This window comes from Apostichopus japonicus, chromosome 15 (genome assembly GCF_037975245.1).
Source record: "Apostichopus japonicus isolate 1M-3 chromosome 15, ASM3797524v1, whole genome shotgun sequence".
Classification (NCBI taxonomy): Eukaryota; Metazoa; Echinodermata; class Holothuroidea; order Aspidochirotida; family Stichopodidae; genus Apostichopus; species Apostichopus japonicus.
The window spans coordinates 4147501-4159005 of NC_092575.1; the positions used below are offsets into that span (position 1 = coordinate 4147501).

Consider the following 11505-nt stretch of genomic DNA (forward strand, 5'->3'; position numbering starts at 1 on the left):
AAAAGTTGCAAAAAGGATGAAAGAATTAAGTTAAATTATACAATGAAGGGTGATGTTACCAAAATTTGTTACCTTCCAAACTTATCAAAGCAACAATCGCAATGAACATGGTAGTACCGACCATCGTTTGAACAATGCTGTCAAGTTGTCTGCATCCGATAGCATATCGATCTGATATTTGTTTCATAGGAAGTCATGCATGATCCGTTATCAAAACTTTTGATATCGGTTTGTCAAATACGTCCGTGTTGTTCAGTATTTCGGTGAAAGTGAAAGTTTTATATTTACTGACGTTATAAAAAAATCGGGGAGAAGCGATGGCTTAGGTAATCCTTCAAACATACTTTCTAGAATAAACGGTTCAAAATTAATCGTACTAGAGCCACGTGAATTGTTTAAATAGTCAAATAGGCAGAACTGAGAGACACGTGAAAGATTGACAAAATGCGGTTAAGAGGAACGATGGTTCAATTAGCGCATATAATGCAATTGCAATATATACAGGCATAAGCCAAGACAGGGATACAAAGACCACAATAGTGAAAACCGGGCAATTCTTGACGGGTGGGGGGAGGGGCAGTCTATGTTAAAGGTGGATGGAGGAGTGGATATCACAAGATCGTGATAGGGAAGAAACAAAGTTTTGAATCATGTACTTAATAAGACCGCTGGTCATTCCATTACAATGTCCAGGGATACCCATACGTTTTTGTGGCGTCTATTATACATAACAGAAGTTTGCATGATTGACCGTATTTGTGCGACCTTTCTAAAGTCTGTTTCAGCGTGTCAGCCATTGTAAGTATATGTAAAGAGGAAGTGTTGAAACGTGCAAACATTTTACAACATGTGTATCATGACTGAAAACTAACAAAACCAAAGCAAGCCTAAGTACAGTTAATTAGACAGCAACTTGAATGGAAATTGGTCAGGATTATAATATATTATTATTCTATTGCTTCACCATCGTTTCAATTTTCTTATCTTTCAGACTGGCGATTTATCTCTTAGCGTTAAAGACGGGAGGACCTTGCAAAATACCATTTTCAGGCAACTTTCGACGAGATGTAACGCTCACACTTTAATGAGAATTTGAAGTGAAATCCCAATAGCAAATCTAGGCATAAATATCTATATTTAACAAAGTAAATCATATAAGCGCAAACAACAAGCAAACATATCGTGTGATTAAAAGAGCAAAACAAACCGAAGTGGCGGAATACGATAAAGCTGTTGTAAAACTACTGTTGATCAATGTTTCTCATAAGCAGTTGAAAGGAAAACTTAAATTACACTGTGAACGTAGCCGATAGGACTGAACATAAACACAATTTTCAATCATACATCGTCGACTTTCAGTTAATTGCTCATTTTTAGTTTCGCTTCAAACCTTTTCAAGAAATCGTGAACAAAGAAGAAGCTTACCATCCAGCCATTATGCACGTATCAAGAATGACTTTCGTTTATTATTATAAATATTATAATTTTTAATAACACCCTCGACTGTTGTCTCAATGGGAACGTTTACATTAATCGTTACCGTGCAGTGCAGAGTTGGTTACGTTTCAAAATTGGAGATAATTGGCTGTCTGAACAACCGTTAGTAAAACCACCACTCTTTGTATGATTTTTCAAGAAGGAATCAAAAAGTTATTCTGTTAACAAATAAAGTAAATCAACTTAAAGTAACAATCTGGTTGACATGGCCCCATCCGTCAGTCCCGTAACGAGTAGTAAACATATATGATGGAGGGTGCAGGGATATTGATAAATGTTTGTTTGGTAAGGGGTTTACATGCATGGTTTGCGTAGTACAAATGTAAATATTGCCCATGTATAAGTAATTTGGAAGGAATTCTGGAAAAATTATCAACGTTTCATCCATGAAATTGGCTGCCCCTCTCCCACCCACACTGGCTACGCCACAGTCCTTAAGAAAACTGTTCACAATTCAGTGTCTGAGATCAAACTCAGTAAAAATATGAATTGGATCGCATGGGTTGATTGAATCAAGTTTCTTCAGTTGTCGAAATAACAGGGAACATTTGAAGTATCGGTTGGTGATACTTTACAACGAATTTGCCAATGCTACATCTGGTTGGCACTACCTTTTTTTTTAAACAGAAGGAAGCATAGCTCAGACAACTTGCTAACAGATTTGGATTAATAAAATTGCAATGTAAACAAATGTAGAAGAGTCACATGATATAGCTGTAAAACTACCGCGTATCATTTTTATGTAAGTAGTTGATACCTGGTTATACGAGCGATACATTACCGGTACCTAGGCCTATACTCTGTACATGTAGTAAAACAATTGCAGGCCTACTCTGCGATTCAATGTAGCACAACATATGTCAGACCAAATGCATGTGTACTCGCTATATATGTATCGTACTAGGTAGCGGTAACGCTATATTCAACAATGTATGTATACGTGTGTTTTTGAAACCGTCAAATACCATATCGCCATGTGTACAACGTATGGAACGCCAATTGAACGCAGATCGCTGCAGACATGATTCCTGATAGTCTAGTACTGTATTATTTATCCTAAGGTGAGTATCATGTCTTGGAAGTCAATAGCCGGGAGATCTATAAGCATATTTATATCACTTTTGAAAATGCTGTTCTGAGCAGTTTAACAACATTTCACGTCATGGAAGAAACAAAAACAATCAAAAGAAAACGTGCAATTGGTCTGTAGAACCATGGCAAGTTTGAAGAACATTAAACATAAGTTCGTTTAGTATATGACCGACTTTTTCGACTCAATTCCCTGTCCCCACTGTAGCTCAAAATATGCTTTCAAATAAGTGGAACCTTAATGATGCGTTAAAGTTTATTATTCTTTTTCTTGTGTTTTGTTTATAAACCGTCTCCGTTTGCCTTCGGAGATCGGAACGTGTTTCTTCTATGATGACCGATAGAAAGAAAATAAAGTATAGTTTTGCCACTGCCTGAGATCAGTTGTTATAAGATTTTCTTACTTGGATTAAAAGTAAGACACTCAAGTGTATGAAAAGTGCACTGATTGAAATTACTTCTAAAACACTCCATAGGTTTCCCAGGATAAAAATATATATAGAAGGAGAGGAAGGAATAATCCAACTTCAGCATTGAAACTACATCAGTCCTTGTATGCAAATGTTTACATTCAGCAAATGATTACTGCCCAGAACGGAGCATATGTACTCACCCTCTTCACGGTTGAAGTTGAAAAAGATATTGACTCAGCTGGCTCTGTCTTTCAATTTCTTCGATTTTTTTTATATGCAATGATCTAATGTTCAGTAACTGTAAAGAAATGTTATTTGCTAACATAACAAAGCAAATACCAATAAACTCCAACTAACGGCTACAGCAACCAAAATGCTTCATCTGAAGCATAAAGAATCTTTAACCTTTTCAGTTGTTTGCTTATTTTTGTTGATAACTATAAACGTTTGAACATTCAGGTGAAAACCTTAACTGCCTTGCAAATAGCTTATTTTTACTGGAGGGCTACGGGGCTTTCTCCGAGCCCATGATTTTGCCCGCAGTCTGATCATCCAAAATAATAAAGTTATTTCAACTTTTGCAATAGTTAATAACTTCTGATTTGTTAGCAACTTGAGTCATTATTGCCTTCAATTTGTTGATTTGTTTGTTGCAATCCGCGACCATCACTTTCATATACATATCGTCATATTGCCAATAAAATTTTCTATCCACTTATACAGAGCTGGGGAAAATAACAACTGACAGATCGGGCTCCATAGGACAATTTTAAAGAGGTTCACAAAATTCAGCAGTTACACATAATGTTACGTCAATTCCGAGATTCTTACATTATTAAAACAGAAGAATGAATTTCCCCAAACCTAGTACATTCATGGATAGATAATTAGTAGGAATGTTTAATTTTTGATGATAAGAACTGTTTTGGACAATACTGGGCATATTTTCACACATATCTACTAAGTTTGGTTTGGTCTTACTGGAACTCCCTTGGTACAGTCGGGTCTTGGGGGTATTCACCAGAGGAACTTTCGTTTTGTAGATGCTACAGTGACCCAAAGGAGACATTGGAAATTCCAACCTTTTTATCTCCAAATTTTTAACTCGGAAAGGTGAGTTGTTCGGAGATGTGCCTAGAAATTTTGACTTGATTACATCGAATTTTATCTCCACGGTAGATTTCGGTGTTCAATCAGCATAATACATATATCGCAACCCCCCCCCCCCCCCCAAATAAAAGAGAACAGCGCTACTATTTCCAATTCTGATTTAAAGTTTGTATTCTATCGTTATGAAAAACAAGAGTAACATTATCTAGTAGTATTCTGACGTAAGCAACCATCGAGATCCAAACGTAATGAATTTACGCCCTCGATTTAAAGCTGCGCTATTTGTGTCGGTGAGATAAAATGGGCAGACGGGAATGGTTCGTTGTGTTATATATAGTCTCAAATCGTCATTGTTCATTCACACCTGCTTTTTACAAACAGCTGCTTTCCGCAAACAAGATCAACGCAGAAGTTCCATGTTGATGGCGTGAATTGCTGCAGAAGTGTATTCACTATATAAAGATATAAATTGCTGACATCTCAGGGGCGTCGGAGCCGGTACGGCAGGTCCAGCGAACGCCGGACCAATATTCACGGCGCAAAAAAAAAAAGTAGGACTAAGAAAAAAAATTGGCAAAAAATAAAGAACCAAAATGAAACAAGCAAGTAGGCTAAATGTGACTACTCTGGCATGGCATGGGTCTTGTTTTCAAGCTCGGGAAGTGCCATTTCCTGCAATCTGGGAGGCATTTTTTCAAAATTTTCTCCAACCATGGTGGCGCGTAGCGTGGTTTGACCTACCAAACGTCCCGATATTTATGATAGATGGCCACACTCTGATCTGCCGTACCAATTCCGAATAGCTTCCGACGCCCCTGCATCTCCCTCACAGCCTATACGCGTTGTAGCTTCATTGGATCAAGTTGTTATACGCAGCTAAGGGCACCCTGATTAAAACTCACAAAGGTCTCATTTCTTATTGTGAACGATATAGCTATATCCGTCAAATTGGTTATAAATCAAATAATGGTCACTTGCGGTAATGTTAAGTAGGGAAAATCCATTTGAAAATGTTTATTCCCTAAATATAAGTAATTTCAACTTACAGCAACTTGCTGCGTTGAAGTTGTATAGGCCTACTGCTTTTGATATACAAGGGAATTATTACTATTCATATATCTTTTCAATATGTTTATGTACTGAAATTTCCTAATTTATGTAAAAGGGTGCTGGCGGCGATTAGGAACAGGTACCTTCTGCTCCCCTGTATCCGTTATTCGGCCGGGGGGCACTAGGAAAATCTGAAATCACTTCGGCTAAATGAAAGTTAAAACGTTTGACTAAAATTCTCCTACCGGTGTATTCAACCATGAAAATAATAGATATGAAAAAAGGTTACAGCGAGCGAAGCACCAAGGTTTATATAGAGGTTTACATAGAGCAAGAACTTGTACAAGAATGCGGACTGTTCGCTCCTGTGACCAGAGTAAAGTGTGCAACAGAAACGGAGATGGCAAAGCCCTCGACGGGCGCGAAATTTCTATGACGAAAGGCCAAACTAAAGTCAAGCAATGAAAAAAATGAATAGCAAGAGCGCAACAAGCGCTCGAAAATGCAACAGGGCTGTGCATGTCATTATATGAATGAACTAATGATATACCAAAAGTTTCATTGCTGATGTACCGAGTGACCGTTGATGTGCCGACTAGTATTCGTGGTCACACCCCGCACCCTCCATAGCTACGCCCCGTCACACATTATTCCCAAACTGGAGAATTTAACACGAACATGTCAAAACAAATCATTGAACTGGACGCCTTTTTGTCTTCTGTTAAAATGACCACACTTGCTTAATTTAATCTGCTAAACACACAAACAATTTTATACAACAATCCGAAGGACTGGTTTGAATTTCTCTCATACGCGTTATTTAAATTTACAATATCAGCAATGACACATCTGCCAGCTTTATTTGTAAACTTTCATCTCCAATATTGTATTCATAACCCACCTATACAGTAAACACAGCACCTCAAATTAATTACCGTATATCATTATAAACATACTTCAATATATATATATATATATATATATATATATAAATATAAGGGTATACTGCTCTCTTAAAATGAGAGACTGAAATTTCAGTCTAATCGACTGAAATTTCAGTCTAACGATGGATGGGATAAGGGATCAGACTACTTAGACTGAATTCCAGTCTGAAATGCAAAGACTGAAGGTCAGTCTTAATTAGACTGAATACTCTTCAGTCTAATAGACTGAAAATCAAACCACTTTAGACTGAACAGTCAGCAGTTTAGACTGATTTATTGCAGCACCAGTCTTAATTAGATTGAATACTTTCAGTCTATTAGACTGATATCAGACTGAACAGTCGGTCCTTTAGACTGAATTATTACACATCACAGCTATACTGTCAATCTTATAAACGGCAAATTCTGGATTGAACAAGCTTTCTATTGATCCTCCGTGTTGGCTAAGTGCTGGAATTCATCAATATAGTTGCATTTAAGGTCATCAAAGACAACATTCAATGATCTGTTAATGCAGGGGAATTTACTGAAAGGTGCTACTTCATGGAGTGACTTCGCCTTCACATCAAATCATGATAGGCTATAAAGACCAGAAAATCGTTGTGACAGTCACACACAAAGTACATTAAAAATGGTATTCCATCAAGAAATATAATTGTCAATATCCACCGAACAGTAATTTTATTTCCACTAACCCACTTATATATTCTTATTTAATTTTCGTTCATATTAAAAAAAAACTACAATATTCTGAGGGATGTTCAACAAAACATGTTATCTTTCCAACAAACATTCAAATTATAAAGATACTTTACATAACAGTGACATATTTTCAGTTCAATATTAATCTGTCAAATTTCTGCTTGAATTGGGCCATCTAAAATGTTCTTTAATTTTTTTTGAAAAGGATTAGGTGAGCTGAGAACAGATCAGTGGTGTCGCCAATGGGTGGCCTGGGGAACCCCTCCCCCCGAGAGGGAATTCACAAATAGACATATCACCAACCAAGATTCAAATGTTTGGCAACACCACTGCAACAGAAAGCACTTTAAATTCTTTGTATGTCACCGCCAGGTGGTAATACCCTGGAATTCATTGACAACACAGCTGTAAATTGAGTCGTTGTATACCCAGCTGATCCCATCTCTCGATCTCACTGAACTTTAAATTTTCCACTGTAAAGGATATTGTAACTATACGATCCTGCCTTTACAAAAGGGATAGGATGGAAACCCGACGATAGTACAATTGATCTGGTACATTGCCTTTTTTCCAGTTGTGAATCATTAATGTATAGTAGCAACAATTTCTTAGAATGATTTCAAAATGGGGAAAACATATGACAAATTTTCAGCAGGTTATTTATAAAATATTAGGAATGGTTAAACTATATATCAGTGCGGTCAACATTTAGTACTTTGTGTTTCAATGATATAGATTGGCGATTGCTGAAAGTCATTATCCAGCACACACAAAACAAAATATTACAAGCAGTTGACAGAATGGCACTAACTTCATAATGGCTATTAGATAAACATGAATTATTATATACTGCATTCACGATTTCATGATATGGCATTCATATAAAGCAAATTTGTATGCAAAAACAGTACATGTGACTATTATACCACCCTCAATTATTTCTTAACTTTCTGATAGTAATCATATAGTGATTGTGATTGGGATTTCAATCAAATTTTGAAGTTTTATAAATTATCTGACGTGAATCATTTAATGTCGGCCTCTAGCTGAAAAAGAAATGTCACTCGAGAGTCGACTAAAAAATTGAAACAGTTTTGACTCATTACATCACTAAAATTAAAAAAATAATAGGGGGGAGAATAATGAGGAAAGGATATTCTCAAATGGAATTTTCTACAGTTACTGACTTTATAATAATCAGGTTACTTGCTTTTCATGGAACAAATTATGGAATATTGTGCACAATAAATAATATTAGCTTAATTAATTGCTTAATTAAATAAACCTTCAACATAGTGAGTGCAGTGAAATGTGGGAACATTAAAGTAAACATTAAAATAACATGCTCGAAAAATCATACAACAAAGTTTTTTGGCAACTAGGTGTTTGTTTAATTACATTCATAATTAGATCAGTATCATTAAAAAACATTTTTAAAAACCAAAAATCAATTAAATATTTATTTCTGGAGCCCTCCCTATTTATATAAAACTGTTGGTAAACTCCGGGTTATCAATTTAACGTTTTAGGGTATGTGTTAGTTACTCCTTAAAGGCATTGAAAACTTGTCCCAAACAGCATGCAGCCATCTGAAAAAGTTAACTTTCTGTTGCTTGCAAGTGATGTTTGTTCGTGTCGCTAAAAAAGACAGACAGTAATGAAACGTGATACCTTGATATCTTTAGCTGGACCTGAGATGTTCATCGCTGTATCGTTTATACACTGTCTTGTGGGTATTGACCGCAGCTGTATGTACTGACTGTACACTAGTGTCTAATTACCGACGGTAGCAAGCTGTGTTTGTATTTTCTGGGATCGATGGCAGTGTCTAACACTTCTGTTACACCTCATTCGAAACTAGGTCAGATTACCGGCATTAGACGTTCTTTTTGCGCGAGTCTTCACACCCTTTTAAAGCTACTCCATGCTGACACACGTGGTTCCGGACTACAGAGCAATAAAAAAGTAACATTCACTCCTTGAAGTTACTCCATGCTGGCTGCCCTTGTAGATGTGGCAAGGATTCGGACGAGAGACTTCACTTCTGTTGGTTGCACAATTCCATACACCATGGAAGCATGGAACTCACAAAACTAGTGTTGTAGAGGGGGAGCATAGTCTATGTTAAATGTATGTTCTATGCCTCTGTCCCTGCTGACATGGCCAGTTTATTTGCAACAATGAAGAATTGTTTGGGTTCAATTCTGGCCCGAGAGATAGGATGAAAGGCTGCCAATATTGTCCTTGTCTGCTCTGTGCTGCGCTCTCAATATCTGTGCCCTCCTGTTTGGTGAAGATAAAAATAAATGTGATAAAGGACAAGCAATATGGTATAAATCAAAACATTCTTGAAAAAAGATATGTTGAGAGGTAGAGTTCGATGTGGACTAGACTAATATTTGGGAGAGAATGGAGAAACAAGAACATGACTGGCATTGTACGAAGGAGATACATCAATTCATGATAGGCAGCAATATGTCATCCATGGCAGGTGAGATGTGTTATGCGAAGGTGGATTCAAATTCAACCTAACATTTATGGGTTATCATGTTGATTTTGGCAGGTACATGGTTACCAAGCAAGGTTTTTTGTTAGTTGTTTTCAGAAATTTCTCTTTTTAAGGATAAATTGTTCATGACATCTCCTGATTCCATTACATCAGCATAGAAAACCAGTGAACAAGGAATATGATTTACATTTTAGCCTACTGATTTCACTAATATGTCTATCTGCTTGTAAAAGAAACTGATTTCATAAGATTAGTGAATGGTAATATTACTGTAAAATCTTATAATAAAGACTGATGGCCCACTATATGTTTTTTAAAATAACAAAAGCATACCAATTCTTTTCCAGTTTCCACATGATTTAAATACAATGGTAATGGTTTAACAGAATCGTGTTAGCTTCATGCTGTAATGGCTGTAGCAGTAACTACATTTTCAAATAATTAGGTGCTTACAATCTATGCATAATAGTACTGTGTTTTGCAATTTCCTTGAGCATTATTATGTTCAAGTATTTGTTATGAGGTAACCTAGCCTAGATTCATTTGGGACGATTGAGTACATATTGCAGTCCTGACAAGCGTGCTTATTCGCACGACGATTGAGTACATATGCAGGACAGGCGGGCTAATTTGCCCGACGATCTGGTACCGTGATAGCTTCATGCTGTAATGGCTGTAGCAGTAACTACATTTTGCAAATAATTAAGGGTGCTTACAATCTATGCATAATAGTACTGTGTTTTGCAATTTCTTGAGCATTATTATGTTCAAGTATTTGTTATGAGGTTAACCTAGCCTAGGCTAGATTCATTTTGGGACGATCGAGTACATATTGCAGGACAAGCGTGCTTATTCGCCCTACGATCTGGTACATATGCAGGACAGGCGGGCTGATTTGCCCGACGATCGGGTACATATGCAGGACCGGCGTGCTTATTCGCCCGACGATCGTGTAAATAGGCCCCACCAATTATAACAATAGCCTAGGCCCTATTTGCTATAGTACAGCCTAGCTAGGCCTACCTCGCGCACAAGCCTAGAATAACTAACGTTACGAACTGCCAAGCTTTTATTCTGTATTAATTGGAAAACAACAAAAAACATACATACATACCCTCGAACACTGTTATCACTTCTTCGTGGAAACCTTTATTTGTAAGAAAAGTTCTTAAAGACTCAGCCATTGCTAATTGATAACCTTTACTCTGCTTAGACATACGGTCGTCTGTCTCGTTCATGCCTAGCTGTGTGTACGGCGTGCGTACGTACAGTACAGCGAGTACCTGGCTAAGCGAAGAATATAGTAGTATATATGTACACAAATTGTAGCGCTCGTTGTCACTTATTTCTGTGCGGCGTAGTTGCAAGTTTTCGGATGACGTAGTTGCATTTCTATTCTCTGATTGGATACATTTTTCAGTGGCATACAGAGACTGAAAATGGTAAGATGCCATGCCACATGTGATTAGCTGATTGGTTAATACAGTCAGTCCAAAACAGCGACTGAACGGTGTAACTGATAATATAGTCTAAGTAGGTGTTTCTCAGTCTAAGCTCAGTGTATAACACTGAAAAAAATTTCAGTCTCACAGAAGACTGAATTCTTCAGTCTATCATTTTAAGAGAGTGTTACTATGTAAATAATGCAGTTTAAATACGTGTGGTTAGATTCGAGCACTTTAGACATAGCTACTTCAATGACATGAGATTATACAGCTGCATCTATATGTACATTGGTATAACCTGTACTATAACTTGACAATACTGTAGGCCTATACTGTGTATTCAAATACAGCAGGAAGTAATGAACATTTAGGCTAGTCTTTGTCTACAAAGGTACAAGGTCCAAGCATGAGCGCAATAGTTAAACCTGAGTTAATGTATAATCTACGCCATATGACATATTCCCGTATCTTGGGGTGATATTATCTTCATTAAAGTGACAGTATGTACCAAAAATATCGCACACAATCCTGAATAATTCAAACCCGTCTGTTCGGTCGGTATTTGTCACATACGTATTTGGTATACAAACTATTGTTTTGGTAAAAGTAAGACTGATTCTTACTAAATCAGTATAGAAAAATATGAAATGTTTTCGCTTATTAGTATCGCGCGCGATAATCTGAATTATTGTTTAGTAAACCTCTACATATGACTTGCTGAGCAGAACGCGCTCTATTTACCGGAC

The 11505-nt window shown here is 36.9% G+C and overlaps 1 long non-coding RNA gene across 4 annotated transcripts in view; it reads right to left on the bottom strand.

Annotated features, from left to right (window-relative positions):
- Window positions 1-161, bottom strand: part of LOC139980658 (uncharacterized) — a 20113-nt gene extending 19952 nt beyond the window's left edge. For all 4 annotated transcript variants that reach the window (XR_011797630.1, XR_011797633.1, XR_011797631.1 and 1 more), the window contains exon 1: window positions 73-161. This is a non-coding gene — a long non-coding RNA (uncharacterized lncRNA). The remainder of the gene's footprint in view (window positions 1-72) is intronic.
- Between the last annotated feature and the right edge of the window lie 11344 nt (window positions 162-11505).